This window comes from Microtus oregoni, unplaced genomic scaffold (assembly GCF_018167655.1).
Source record: "Microtus oregoni isolate MIOR12 unplaced genomic scaffold, Mior012 000050F_ref0000143, whole genome shotgun sequence".
NCBI lineage: Eukaryota > Metazoa > Chordata > Mammalia > Rodentia > Cricetidae > Microtus > Microtus oregoni.
Window position 1 is genome coordinate 131,383 of NW_024543256.1, and position 16,233 is coordinate 147,615.

A 16,233-nucleotide genomic window follows, 5' to 3' on the forward strand; every position below is an offset into this window, starting at 1 on the left:
ATCTCTGTGAGTTCGAGACCAGCCTGGTCTACAGAGCTAGTTCCAGGACAGGCTCCAAAGCCACAGAGAAACCCTGTCTCGGGAAAAAAAAAAAAGAAGCAGAGGGAACTGGAACAAAAATCAGCAAGAAATGACCTTGAGTGACTCAGGCTTTATCACAGGACACTAGCAATCACTGGGAATAGATGATATTTTGTTTCAAAACTGGGCTTTTGTTTTGCTTTTCAAGAGGAATGGAGAATAAGTTAGGTGAAAAAGTAACAGTTGTTTATACCTACAAAGCAACAGAAATCTTGAAACTATTTCGCTAAGGTTAGAGAACATCCCTTCCTCCTCCTCATCCATCCTTCTACCATGGCAGTTTCATAACTGATAATGTAAGCCTGACTCACTCAGCATTCCTTGTCTTCAGCAGGCAGATCAGGAAGGTGGACACTTTTTTAGTATCTCCATCAGGGCTCAGTCCTACCCAGCCTTCAGAAGCTTTGTTCCCTTGTCAATGGTATATAAGCTTTGGACATTACTTTACAAAGATAGTGACGTATGGGAAGGTGGGAACAGAAGATAGATAATGGGGGTGCAGGATGTGATAAAAAATATGATATACATGTGAAAATGTTATAATTATGCCCATTGCTTTGTACAATAAATGTGCTGATAAAAATCAGGGGAAAAAGAAACAGACAAATAGAAGAGTCAAGTTTGATACAAAATCACATTTTCTGACAAACATTACTGGCGTAAAGGTAAAAATCCTGGTTTTTGTTTTGTTACTTTCAGAAAAGCATCACCCTTACCCAAAATAAATCTTTAATCCTACTATATAAAGGCTTACCATTCTGGTTTCCGTTACAGGAAGTATTCCATGGTCAGTAGGATGATGCTTGCAGCATATCTTCAAAGATATGTCTACCAATCCCTGGAACTTGTCAGTGTACTACCTTACAAAGCAGAAGGGTCACTGCAACTGTAATCAACTCCACAATCTTGAGATGGGAGATTATTCTTGAGTATCCTGGTTACCAAATGTCATCACTAGGGCCTTCAAGTGGTGAAGGAGAAGGCAGGAAGTTCCACATCAGGGGAAAAAAATGTAAGCACAAAAGTAGAGATTGGCGTGATGAGGCTGTAAGGCAAGGAAAATGACAGTAAACTAGAAACAAACTAATAGGCACAAGGAACAGGTTCTCAGTCGGAGCCTCCAGAAAGAATTCTTACACCTTGAACTGTAGCCCAATAGTGCCACAGACCGGCTCAGGGGAGCCACTCAGACTGTGGGAGAAGCAGACCAATTTCTGTCTACCTCACCTCTTAAATAGTTACAGTATACAGCCACCTGTTCCCAGACCCATAAGTTTAGAACAGCCACAGGCATGTCGATTTAATCTCTTGCAAACCCCAAAGGTTTCTCAGAATCTTTCTCCCACACCAATCCTGTCTTCTGTCTGACCACCAAACTCTTCATTGTCAACATAATTGGATTTTGAATAATCTAGGAGATGTGTCTATGAGGGTATTTCCAGAGAGGTTTAACTGAAGAGAGAAGACTCTCCCTGAATGTGGCCATATCATCCCATGAGCTGGAGTTCCAGAATGACTAAAAGACGGAAACGAGTAGGAAACCAGCTGACCACCAGTGTTCATCTCTGTTTCCTGACTGGTGCAACAATGTGACTGGCAGCCATGACTTTTCCACCACCATAAACAGAATTCCTCTCAACTGCAAGACAAAATTAACCCTTCTTCCCTTAAGTGGCTCTTTGTCCTGTGAGGACCTGACTTTGCAAACTCTGATTTAAAGAAGAGGCTTCATCTTAAGCCATATATTAAGCAAGGGGCCCATCTCAGCTCCAGATATGTGCTGCCATAGCAGAATTTGAACAGTTACCCTGAAAATAGCCAATTAAGGAACTAGGAAGCAGGACCATAAAATTTGTCAAGGTTCAGATGTTCCTAGGAGGCATCCTGTCCTTGAAGATACCATGTCAGTTATTAATGGTCCTTTGTTAGGGTTTTGCACCCAAAAACTTACCAATGGTTTCAAAAATTACCTTATCCTATCCCCTTCTTACCCAACCCCAAGAAGACAGGACATGAACTCTCCTGATTATGGCGCTTCCCCTTTAAAAGTTCTACCCTCCCAGGGCTCCCTGCCATTCTTTCTGTACCCATCATGCCAGGGTGCTGGAAAGGTGTTGGTCCAAACTTGAGTTTGAATATTATTAAAAACCCTCATGTAATTTGCATCAGAAATTCGGCTCATGAATGACATTTGGGGACTAGAACCTTGGGCATAAAAGTCCCAATTTAAAAAAAAAAGAATTTTGTTGACACGCATGACTGCTCCAAAGCCTTTCAAATTTCAAACGCTTCCTTTGCCTGAAATCTTGAAGATCCCTAAGGGTCACCATGATCTGGGTTCTCTGAAGCTGTCCCCAGAAGCCCTGTTGCTTCCTGATAGCACCGTTCTGTTCCACCCCCAAACCTGTGTTAAAACTCTTCTTTGTGTTACTCATTCACTTTACAGAGTCTAGCTGAGTACCTACTCTGTGACAGGCGTCGTTTCCCCTGAAGAAAAAGGTCAAGATTTCAAACCACCACAGAATAAAAGGGTTTTCCTTATGTAGCAATGTCACCAGTCCATCTTCATCACAGAACCAGTAAATGAGAAGGGGTGGAACCAAACAGAGAGTGCTAGGTGATACCACCTCAATATTCTTCCATAGTAACTGCAGTGAGAACTCACCCTTGAAAGATGCTTAAACTAAGATTTTTTTTCCTTTTTGTTTGCACAAGCCAGTCATGCTGCCTGCTTCACTTTTACATATCCTCTACCCCTTCTACAAAGGTAGTTGTGGTACTTTGAATACGTTTGGCCCCCATTGTAGGCCCATATTTCATGCAAAATATTTGCAGCCAGGTTCATAAAGTGTTATGATTTATCCTGACAAAAGGTATGGCTATGAGACACAGGGCCTGAAAGTATATTTCTCTCCATTAATCTCTTTTCTTTACAGAGATCAGCAGTCAATGATGGGTTTGAAGCTTCTTCTCCCCAGATGCCTAAGACAGGAGCTTGCATATGACAATGCCTGTTCCAAAGACGGGAAAATTTGGGTAAAGGAAGAAGACTTTGCCCAAGCCAGGTGCGATCTATCTATCCTGTTGCAGAAGCACAGGTGTTATTAAAATTAATAAGAGAGAATGGATGGTAGGCCCATATTTCATACAAAATATTTGCAGCCAGGTTCTCTGACCATGCTTAATTTCCAAGGCAGCTGCAATCCTGCCACACCACAGGTAGCCACCTAACAAAGGCTCAGGATGTACTGTTGCTCCTTCTGTTTTGTTAGTATGTAGATCGCCTGGGGAGAGGTGTGGATTCCAAGCTGGTGACTTAAGTTGCAGGTGTTTCCAGTATTCCCACGTCCCTGGAAAGAGAATATTAATGAGTTTCCACCTTGGTTTACCTGGGGGATAAAAGGTGTTTGAATAATAAACGCGGGTGATCTTCAGGATTTGAATGAAGCCTGAGATGCCCTTCCGATATTGTTGTGTGAACTGTGTCTCATTTTTTCCCACGCCTCCGTACAGGTCGAGTTAGGGAAAACTAGTTTTTATGTTGGAGCCACGGACCCCAACACCCCATAAAATCATTTGTTTGAATGCTTGACCCATAGGGATTGGACTATTAGGAGGTATAGCCTTGTTGATGTAGGTGTAGCCTTGTTGAAGTAGGTGTGGCCTTGTTGGAGAAGGGTATAACTATGGGGGCAGGCTTTGAGATCTCATATATGCTCAAGCCATGTCCAGTGCAACAGTCTTTCCCTACTGCCTGAGGATCAAGATGTATGATTCTCAGTGCCTTCCCCAGTACCATGGCTGCCTGCATGCTACCATGTCCTGCCATGACGATAATACACAAAACCTCAGAACTGTAAGACACCCCAATTAAATGCTTTCCTTTATAAGAGTTGCTGTTGTCATAGTGTCTCTTCACAAAAACAGAAACCCTAAGACATTATTAGTGCCTCTTTGGAGTAAGTTATGCTTGCCAATAGTAGAGAGTTTAGGAGTTGGGAGGAATTCAGAGAACGGATAAGTAGAAAGTAGATCCCTTGCTTTGTACAGCACACTCTGTACATCTGTGTAGAGGTACGGCTTGGCAAAGCTTTCAGGACTGCAAACACAGGCCAGGTCTCTTTGTACACTCACTCTCACTGCCCTGAGAGTCTCACTGTTTTATGGCTAGAGCTGCAAATTGCCTTATATGGTTTTCTGAGTAACCTGCTCCCTTTGCAAGGCAAAGGACTGTGGCTTTGTACTTGCTTTAATTTTCTCAGAGGCAGACACTACCTGGCACACAGCAGGAGCTCATACAGAAATGCTTGTGGATAAGTAAAACTTGAACGGACTACACCACCCATTAGTGTTACATGTACCACAGTGCTGAGCACCAGAATAAGTATTCAGTAAGTAAGGAGTGGAGTGGTGGAATTGAACTTGTTAACTTGTTTATATTTCAACTTGACTCCAATGCAAACAATTCCAGAAGTCAAGTCTGGTAAGGAAAATATTGATTATATAACCATGCACCACTCAGCATCCTGGGAGCCCCATTGACCATTCCTGGTCACAATTCCATGCTTTCCAGAGCTCATGGGAGATTTCACAGTGCCCCTCAGACAGAGGTAGGCCATATAGGCTGGATGACAGTAGATCTTCCCACTGCTCCTTCCCATAGTGGCATTATTCTCTGAGGATGATAGATAGTGCAGAGGAGAAGTGAGAATGATGCCCAGTCCCAAAGGAAGTTCTTGGGCCACATGAACATCCATCCTAGCAGCTACGAGAAGGAAGGAGGGGAGGACAGTCTCTGTAAACACTAGGCAGTTGCTGAATTTGTTTTTGTTCCCCACTGGACTTCTCTCTCTCTCTCTCTCTCTCTCTCTCTCTCTCTCTCTCTCTCTCTCTCTCTGTGTGTGTGTGTGTGTGTGTGTGTTCATATGTTTAAGTACAGGAGCTCACAGGCATAAGTGTGGAAGTGAGAATACTATCTCAAGTGTCAGCCATTGCCTTCAACCTTGTTTGAGACAGGGTCTCTTTTCTTCCATTTTGTTCTGTCCATAAGCTTCTGGAGGTTCTCCTGTCCCCTGCCTCCCATCTTGCTGTGATGTCACTAGTGTTACAGATACATGCGAACAAGTCTGGCTTTATACATGTTCTGAGAATCTAAACTTCCAGTTTTTCATGCTTGCCCTAACTGCTGAGCCATCCCTCTAGCCCCTAGGAGCACATTCTATAATCCCTATCCTTCAGATGAGGAAACTGAGGAAAGGGGGGCATGGTGTTCACTGCGATAAAGTGCACAATAACACAAAAGCAAGTACAGATAGTGGTAAGGGGTAATTGAGGTTCTCAATTTCATATTGAGAGTTGTCTTGTGGGGATCAAAGGCAATGTTTCCTAATGCAACCGGCGGCTGAGGGGTAACACAAACATCCATGTGGAAGACAAGCCTGAGTACTTGACACACACTGCCCCACTTACAGTCCATACATACCCACCACATGTCTTCATCATGGTCATTCCATAGACTGTGAAAATGAGATGTTAAGAAAGACTAACTAGAGAGCATTGGTCAGGGTTACAAGTCTATTAAGGTGGGCTAGGAAGGTTGAGCTTAGAATCAAGGCCCACCAAGTCATGTAGTCTTGGTGCTCCGCAGCAGCTCTAACGCCTTCCTACATAGCAGAACAACTTGAAGAGACTCTACATTTCTGAAAAGTGAAGGGCAATCTTGAGGCTGCTGTCCCCACCTCTGTAACTCCTCTCTGGTCAAATCATCAACACCAACTCAGCAGGGCTGTGCTGCTGAAGGTCTTCCCTTGTCTGTGTATTTTAAGGATATCCATTTTTCCCTATCTGTAATGCCCTTTTTCCTAATCACCCAAGGGACACCCTCCACATATCCTCATACAAGATAGTCTTCCCATGGTCTATCCTCCCTGGCAACCTTGACATTCGGTTACTACTATAGTGACAATAATCTCCATTTTTGTGAATACTTAGTTTTCTTTTTATCTGTCTCTGTACTGGATTCTTACATTTCCATGGGAAGTGACCTTGTTCTATTTATTGTTTTATGTCCAATAACAAGTAGAAGAAATGCCATATTCCTCCACACCCTTGAACTAATTACTGCTTAACTGTGAGCCTTCAGCATTATGATGTCTCCCACATGCTCCTGCCTGCTGTTCACAAATCAGCATCATATAGGACATATAGGGCAATGAGCATCCACAAATGCAAACCATGCAGTTACTGATAATGGCTACAGGGGACAGTTCAATATGTACACAACCTAGGAGAATGGAATAACACTGCACTTCATAGGGGATTTGGGAGAGTCCTGGGCAGTCTTGTGCCCTTTTGAGGGAGGATCCTGAAAATCAATTATCTCCTCATAGTGAGACTAAGATTGTTTGCTTTTGCTTTCTCCTTCTTTCTCAAAAGTATGAAAGAATGTTCTGGAGGTTATCCAATGTGATATCATGGTGGTCTGAAATTAGAAATCGCAATGAAAATTCAACTATCTTTTCAGACATCGAAAGGAATCACAAGAAATGTAAAGGGTAGAGCTGAGAGAATGTGCCTCAGTGAATAAGGTTAAAAGGGATTGAAGACTCCAAATAGCAACTATGGGCTTCAACCGGCACCTTCTACACATATGTCCATATACATGTGAACACACACATATGTACTTTAAACATGTATATGCATGCAGAAAATGAAAAAGGATTCTGCTGTGGGAGTACCCATCTTCAAAAAGTCAAAAACCTTGGATATCCAGATGCCTAAAAAAATAACTATCCAAAAGAAGTCACCAACAAAAAAATCTGCAGGGTAAAATTTCATTACACACACACACACACACACACACACACACATATGTATATATATGTATATATATATTTCTCACTATAATAAAATTTGAGACTTACTTAAAAATTAAAGCTGGCTTTGAAGTTGAACAATGGCTATCTTTTTCTAAATCCAAATATGTTGTTAAAAAAATTCAAACTTTCTGTCTCATATCAGGAGCCATCTGGTATGAGACAAAAAAAAATTTTAAAAAAAATTTACTTCTCTCCATACATGTTTCTGTCTCTATCATACCTTTCATTAAATATGTCTACATAAATAAACTATAGGCCGGGCGGTGGTGGCGCACGCCTTTAATCCCAGCACTTGGGAGGCAGAGGCAGGCAGATCTCTGTGAGTTCGAGGCCAGCCTGGTCTACAAGAGCTAGTTCCAGGACAGGAACCAAAAGCTACAGAGAATCCCTGTCTCGAAAAATCAAAAAAATAAATAAATAAATAAACTTTAAGTTTTCCACAATAAACAATGAATTTTCCTGCAGTAATCTTTGAAGTTTCCAGGAAGAAGATGGGGGCCCACAATAACTCTACCTGGTTGATATGACATCATGATGCCGATAGCGCTACTATAAGACCTATTTTGAGTACCAGCTGCTCAAGATGGTTCCAACTTGGTTAGCTGAAATGGTGTACCTTTTTCAACATTCTTGCTAGACCTCCAAATAGAAAGCTCAGAAAAAACCTACTGAATACTCAGAGACTATTTGCAGTTATATCAGACAGTAATCTTAAAACTTAACCATCATTTTAGTTTTTCACAAGATCCCATAGAAAGAACATTGCCCCCATGACAGCTGGAAGTAATTCTAGAAGACGGCATCCCCTCTCCCAACAAAGTTTGTCCTCAGGGTTAAGGACATCTATTAGGGCTGATTATAACTGGTATAGGGTTGGGGCTTGGCGGGAAATTATGTAGGTTCAGAGATCTCTTTTGGAAAAAAAAGAAAATTGGACGGGATAATAGAGCTTATAAAGGAAAAAGAAGGAGAGAATTATGGGCTTGAATGGAGGAAGGTAATTTCACACTTCCATCATGAAGAACCAAGGGTGATTCCCAGAGGAAAACCTTACAAATGCATGCTGTGCTGTTTTTCCAGTAGATGCATAAGAGTATCCTGAGACCCACGCCATGGTCTGAAGCTCTTTGGTTAGCTTAGGCCGGCTGAATAAAGTGTGCTGTGCTGAGTAGGAACTTCATGTTCTTTGAAGATAGCTCTGCTCACAGGACATGGGATACGGGGAACCATGTAGGCCTGAAAATTTTAGAACCAGTCAAACATCTTTGTGCCAGAGATTTAGAAATCCTATGAGAGAGGATGAAAGGGGGTTCAAACACTTTTAAATCTTCTATGACTCTAGTCCACTGACAAGAAATGTTGCTGTGGAAAACTGAGTTTGGTTTGTAAATTCAGAAAGACAAAGCAAGACAAAAAACACTGCTGGAATTGCATTGTTGCAGCCATCCTAGAGAGTTCAGCAAGGAACCCAGCTAGATTCTATAACTCATGACCTTGGCAGTAATGAAAAAAAATCACATGCATTGGAAGAGGCCTCACTTTTAAAGGAACATCATGCCATCTACCTCAGTCTAGCGTAAGCAATCACTATACACTTTGAAGGTTAACACAGCACCTAGTTATTAATTCCCACTTGCCCCAAATCAGGAGGGCAAGCCTGGCTTAAATGGTTCCTTGTGTTCTGAGCTCACAAAACTACAGTCAGGGTATTGCTGGCTGGACTCTGATCTGAAGGCCTTGCAGGGAATCTGCAGCCCCCACTTCTTTGTCAGCTGTTGCCTTCATTTCGTGGAAAGTGCCACACTTTCCATGGGTCTCTTCCCATTCTCAGTCAGCAATTGGGAGCTGAGTCTTCTCCCACTATGGGGTCCTCCTCAGCCCTACTATGTAACAGGAAACCCAAGATCATCTCCATAGTTTAAAGGTAGCTGGTAACCTCCATTACATCTGCCCAATCCACTTTGCCATGCATGGCTTTAACAGCAGGCAATGCTGTGTCTCTGGAAAGTCCGTATCTGGAGACTACATATTTCATCCAGCTTATGATTGCAGTGGTTCCCTTAGCAACAGCTGGAGCTGGTGACCTCTTTTCTGATGCAGACCACTCTAGCGTATTTTTCCACTGAATGTGTTTGCACAGTATATTTAAAGGCAGCCCCTCGCCTGCCGTGGAACACCTTTCCCTCTTGTTTGCCTGTGTACATTTCCAGCCCGGTGCCTCATTGTCATGCTTTCTTTACCTCTTTGCACCCCACTTGTTTCCTCTCCTGATCCACACTTTCAGGTTGGCTGAATCTCTGTTTTGACCAACCTCAAAGCAGTCTTCTCAATTACCCTTTGAATCCTCTAAACCGAGTTTTGTGCCATTAATGTGGCTCTCAGTCTGGTCCAGTGCCCATCCCCTCCTGTGATGGTTATTTTTTTTTATCAACTTGAAACAAGCTAAAGTCATCTGGGAAGAAGGAACCGGAATTGCAAAATGTCATCCTCAAATTCACCTGTAGGCAAGTCTGTGGGGGATTTTGTTAATGTTTGATGTGGGAGGGCCCAGCCCACTGTGAGAGGTGCCACACTGAGCAGATGGTCCTGGGTTGTATTTAAAAGTCAAGCTGAATGAGTCATAAAGAGTTAGCCAGTAAGCAGCACTCCTCCATGGCCCCTGCTTTAGTTCCTGTCTCAAGGTTCTTTCATTTAGTTTTCCTGCCCTGACTTCCCTTCGTGATGGACTATAACCTATAAGTCAAATAAATCTTTTCCTCCCCAAGTGTGTTTTATCACAGCTACAGAAACCAAACTAATACACTGCCCCAGGCCTAGTCCATGCACTCTAAAGTACCTAATACCTGCCCCACCAGAAGGAAAAGGAAGCACTAAAGTGCGCAGAGGGACGACCCAGTAGGCAATGAAAGCTAAGCAAGGGTCATAGGACAGCTATTCAATCCCAAAGTCCCTCAAAGAAGAGAGCCTGGACTGCAGAGCCTCAGTGGGAGCTATAAAGCTAGAGCTTCAGGAAAGGGAGGAGCCATAGGAGGAGCATAGGCATGTGCTGGGGGCAAACACCCAAAAAAGGGTGAAGGCCTTCAGTAGCAGGGGAAAGTTGACTTTGGGCCCAGGAATCATCATCCTTGGAACACCAAGTGAAGCTGATGAAAGGGATCCATATAGCAGAGCAGATAGTTGCTATTGACTGAGAGTGGGTAGTGGAACACCACTGCCTGATAGGGTCACATGGACATGAAAGTCACCTGGAGTGGTTGTTCTGCTACTTTGTGGTACATTCCCCAGATACGTGCCCAAAAAAGAATACTGAAAACTCTGGGTGGATATGGTCAGATCCATACTGGGCCAAGGTCGGACTCCACTGACCCCTCATGGGGCAGGGATGTTTTTGCTTTCTTGTGCAGCTTTATCTCACCTCTTCTCTCCACATCCTCTTACTGACTACAATACTGTGTGGGGCCTCCTCTGGCTTCTTCCTCAGACTCCACTGAAAAGCTGGGCTCAAAGGGAATGAGTCTCTATGATATAGAACGTGGGCTAAGGATATCATAGGGTGCCCCAAGGTCAGTTATGTAAAGATATTTTAGGAACAGGAATCAGGACAGCTGAGCCGAACACATGGGATCTCCACTTCTCTTTTTATCTCCATTTTCAGCAGAAGCTGGATATCTTAATTAACATTCAGTGTTAAAGGGGGTCCACGCGTGAGTCAGGCCTCCCGTCTGAGAAATTGTGTGAGTGCCTTGCAGAGGACAGAAGGAAGCCAGCACAGCACTCACCACCAGCCATGTCCAGGAGCAGATGTAAGGCAAGAACAGGAAATAGGTTATGTGAGCTGGGCCACAGGAACACAACCTCCCATGGATGCTTAGGGCCCTACAGATATGGCAGCAAAATGATGTGTGCTTTCCCTCTGTCTGCTGTGATTACCATCGATAAATAAAGGAACTGCTTTGGGCCTATAGCAGAGCTATAGGGGAACAGAGCTAAGTGGGGAACAACTAAGCTGAATGCTGGTAGAAAGAAGGTGGGGTTAGGGAGAAGCCATGGAGCCCCACCAGAGGCAGATGCCCAGAACTTTAGCTGGTAATCCCCGGCCACATGGCGATACACAGATTAATAGAAATGGGTTAAATTAAGATGTAAGAGTCGGCCAATAAGAAGCTAGAGCTAATGGGCTAAACTTCAAATCCAGAATCCTTCCATACAAGCTCTCCAAAAACTCTCGTCTTCTCTCTTCTGGAGCAGGATATTTACTGTCTTTACTATCATTTCCACAAGCTGAGTGTGCCCACCCACACCAGTCTAGAGTATCCTAGCTTTCACAAAGAGGAGCTCCTCATTCTCCCCAATCATCAGTGGCTCTGCAACCAGAACACCTTCACACAGATCCCTGTATCTGGTGTCCCACACCTCTCTTCTTCTCAGGCCTTAGGCTGAGAATCCCTCCTATAATGACTTCATCTCATCCTAGCCTGTCTTCAGTTATTAGGGTCCCCACCTAAGCAAAGTTCCCAGGTATCCACTCATTTTCTTTAACTTTGATAATACTGTGAAAGCAACCAGGAGATTGTCTGCTCTGGGACTTCAAGGCTCTGGAAAAGATCTCAGAATGCTACCACAGTCCAGGAGGTTTTCAGGCCTTTTCTAGGCAGGGAAAACATAGCTGAATGCTGGGAGAAAGAAGGGTGGAGTTACAGAGAAGCCATGGAGCTACTGCCAGAGACAGACACGCTGAAACCTTGGTGGTAGGCCGTGAGCCTTGTGGTAAAACATAAAATAATGGAGATGGGTTAATTCTAGATGTAAGAGCTAATAAGCAATACACTTAGGTAGTTGGCCAAGCAGTGATTTAATTAATACAGTTTCTGTGTGGTTATTTCGTGAGTCTGGGAAGCCAGGAAATGAACAAGTGGCATCCTACAACACTTCTGCTTCTTTCTATCTGCTAGTACCTATTTATCCTTTTTAATTTTAGTTGTTATAGACTTAATAAATATGTTTATTAAAAACTGAAAGTATGCTAATTGAAGATCATTCTCTAGACCACAGAAGACAGCCAGGTTAACTAGTTCACAAGCTTCCAGAAATTCTCCAGCTTCCCATCTTTCCCCTAGATATGCTGAGATTACATATGTTCATGCTACTGGTTAGGCTTTTATGTAAGTACTGAATCATGAACTCAAGTCTCACACTTGGATAGTGTATTAGTCAGAGTTCTCTAAAGGAACAGAACTTACAGAAGAAATCTGCCAGAATGGCTTACAGGCTATAGTCCAACTAGCCCAACAATGGCTGTCTACCAATGGAAGGTCCAAGAGTCCAGCAGTTGTTCCGTTCATGAGACTGGATAAGATGGTCTTTGGTATGTGCTGGAATCCTGAAGAAGTAGGCTCCAATCCAGTGAAGGAATGGATGTGCAAGCAAGGTGATGGCAAGCAGGCAAAGAGCAAAAGCCTCTTTCTTTCCTGGCCTTTATATAGGCTGACAGCAGGTGTGGCATCAATTAAAGGTGGATCTTCCCACCTCAATGATATGGATTAGAAGTGGCTCTTTCCACTTCAAACGACTTAATTAAGAAAAAAATCACAATCAGTAGCCGTCCTATATACAAATAATAAAGAAGCTGAGAAAGAAATTAGAGAAACACCACCCTTCACAATAACCACAAATAACATAAAATCTCTTGGGGTAACACTAACCAAAGAAGTGAAAGACCAGTTCGACAAGAACTTTAAGTCTTTGATGAAAGAAATTGAAGAAGATATCAGAAAATGGAAAGATCTCCCATGCTCTTGGAAAGGTAGAATCAGCATAATAAAAATGGCAATCCTACCAAAGCAATCTACATAAAAACAGACAGGTTGACCAATGGAATCGAATCCAAGACCCGGATATTAATCCACACACCTATGAACACATGAATTTTGACAAAGAAACTAAAATTATACAATGGGAAAAAAGAAAGCATCTTCAACAAATAGTACTGGCATAACTGGATGTCAACCTGTAGAAAAATGCAAATAGATCCATATCTATCCCCATTCACAAACTCAAGTCCAAAGGGATTAATTTTTTTAATTTTTTTTAAAAATTTATTTATTTATTAAGGATTTCTGCCTCCTCCCCGCCACCGCCTCCCATTTCCCTCCCCCTCCCCCAACCAAGTCCCCCTCCCTCATCAGCTCGAAGAGCAATAAGGGTTCCCTGCCCTGTGGGAAGTCCAAGGACCGCTCACCTCCATCCAGGTCTAGTAAGGTGAGCATCCAGACTGCCTAGGCTCCCCCAAAGCCAGTACGTGCAGTAGGATCAGAAACCCATTGCTATTGTTCTTGAGTTCTCAGTAGTCCTCATTGTCCGCTATGTTCAGCAAGCCCGGTTTTATCCCATGCTTTTTCAGACCCAGGCCAGCTGGCCTTAGTGGGTTCCCGATAGAACATCCCCATTGTCTCAGTGTGTGGGTGTACCCCTCGCGGTCCTGGGTTCCTTGCTCGTGTTCCCTCTCCTTCTGCTCCTGATTTGGACCTTGAGATTTCTGTCCGGTGCTCCAATGTGGGTCTCTGTCTCTGTCTCCTTTCATCGCCTGATGAAGGTTCCAAAGGGATTAAAGACTTCAATATAAATCCGGCCACACTGAACCTAATAGAAGAGAAAGTGGGAAATAGCCTTCAATACATGGGCATGGGACCCCACTTCCTAAATATAATACCAGTACCACAGACACTGAGAGCAACAATAAACAAATGGAACCTCATGGAACTGAGAAGCTTCTGTAAAGCAAAGGACACAGTCAAGAAGACAAAAGGCAGCCTACTGAATGGGAAAAGATCTTCACCAACCCCACATCAGACAATGGATTGATCTCCAAAATATATAAAGAACTCAAGAAATTAGACATCAAAATAGCAAATAATCCAATTAAAAAGTGGGGTACAGAACTTGTAGGGCCCTGGTCTCCCTTCTTCCTGGGGTGCATTCGCGGGGACAGTTTATGATCAGCTAACTAAGCTTCCTATGTGTTTCTGTGCTCTCCCTGCCCCACCTGGTGGTTAGCTGCAGGGCATTTACTCCATTGTTAATGTGGTAATTTCCCATCTGCCTGGGTGGAGATCCTTGAGCAGCAGTTAGATACATAAGGATTTACCCAAGTCTGAATAAACTGGCATTCGGCTGGTCTCCCTTCGAATGACCCTGGTCTCTCTGTGTGTTCTTTCAATCTCCAGGCTCTTGCCTGACTAGCGTACGGTACAGGGGCGCGCGAACTGTACCGAGGGTGTAACACAAAATCGGATGTTACAAGAACTAAACAGAGAATTATCAATAGAAGAATCTCAAACGCCTAAAAGACGCTTAAGGAAATATTCAACATCATTACCCATCAGGGAAATGCCAATCAAAATGACTCTAAGATACCCTTACACCAGTCAGAATGGCTAAGATCAAAAACACCAATGATAGCTTATGCTGGAGAGGATGTGGAGTAAGGGGAGCACTCCTCTATTTCTGGTGGGAATGCTAACTTGTACTACCACTTTGGAAATCAGTATGGCGGTTTCTCAGAAAATTAGGAGTCAACCTACCTCAGGACCCAGCAATACCACTCTTGAACATATACCCAAAGGATGATCAAACAAGGACATTTGTTCAACTATGTTCATAGCAGCATTATTTGTAACAGCCAGAGCCTGGAAACAACCTAGATGCCCCTCCACAGAAAAATGGATAAAGAAAATGTGGTACATTTACACAATAGAGTACTACTCAGCTGTACAAAACAATGACATCTTGAAATTTGCATGCAAATGGATGGAGCTATAAGAAAAACATCCTGAGTGAGGTAATCCAGACCCAGAAAGACAAACATGGTATGTAACTCACTCATAAGTGGCACTAGCTGTAAAGCAAAGGACAGTGAGCCTATAGTCCACAACCCCAGAGAAGCTAAGTAACAAGGAGAACCCTAAGAGAAACACATACATAGATCCCCCTGGGAAGGAGAAATGGACAAGATCTCCTGAGAAAATTGGGAGTGGGAGGGAGAGCAGAAGGGGAGGAGGAGAGGAAACAGAGAGGGTGAGGAGAACTTGAGAGAATGGGATAGTTGAGATGGGGGAAGGACAGAGACAAAGAGAAAGTAGATATCTTGATTGTGGGAGTTATTATGGGGCTAGTAAGAAACCTGGTTCTAGAGAAAGTCTCTGGGATCCACAAGGATGACTCCAGCTAAGATCCAAAGCTATAGTGGAGAGGGTGGCTGAACTGGCCTTGCCCTGTAGGTTGATGACTATCTTAAATGTCATCATAGAACCTTCATCTAGCAACTGATGGAAGCAGATGCAGGTATCCACAGTGGAGCACTGGGCTGAGTTCCCAAAGTCCAGATGAACAATGAGGTAAAGACCATGATTGGGATAACCACGAAACAGCTTACCTGAACTAATGGGAGCCCACCAACTCGGGCCTGACAGCGAGAGAACTAGCATAGGACCAAACTAGGCTCTCTGGATGTGGGTGACAGTTATATGGCTGGGGAATACTGTGGAGCCTGTTAAATATTTTCTGGCTGACATACGTCTCTGCCAATGAAAATAATCCCAATCAGACCAAATTAAAAGACGCTCAAATTTAATAAATGGCAATACTCCCGGGTGGCCCTGGGAAAACACGGAGAGTGGAAGAGAAAAAAGGGGAGACCACGGGAAACTGGGAGACCATGTGTTCATTCTCTGGGAGGGAAGGCAGGTTAAATAGCCTGAGGGAGTGGTCTTGACTTTCCCTGGGAAGGGATTTCCGTTTGGTGGGCTTTCTCCGAGGTGGAGTTTGGACTGAGGCAACTCCCAGGGGAGGGAGCTAGGAATGGAGTTTTCTGCCCAGCATTCTAAAAATGGATGCCAGGGGGCTGGGGTGAAGCCGCCAACTAAACAATCCATACTTTTTGTATAAAGTGGTGTTAGGGAGCCGAGGTGATGTTTTTGACCAAACATTTCAGACTTTATGGATAAAGGGGTGCCAGCCAGCTGAGGTGAAGCCTCTCAACCAAACAGGGCCACTGGCAGTGAGACCAGGATTTATCCCTACTGCTTGTTATGGCTTTTTGCAACCCATTCTCTTTGGATGGATACCTTGCTCAGCCTAGATATGGGGGGAGGCCCTTGGGCCTGCCTCAAAGCAATATGCTAGACTTCATTGACTCCCCATGGGAAGCCTTACCCTCTGAGGAGTGAATAGGGGGTGGGATGGGGAGGAAGCTGGAGGCAGCAGGAGGAGAGAAGAG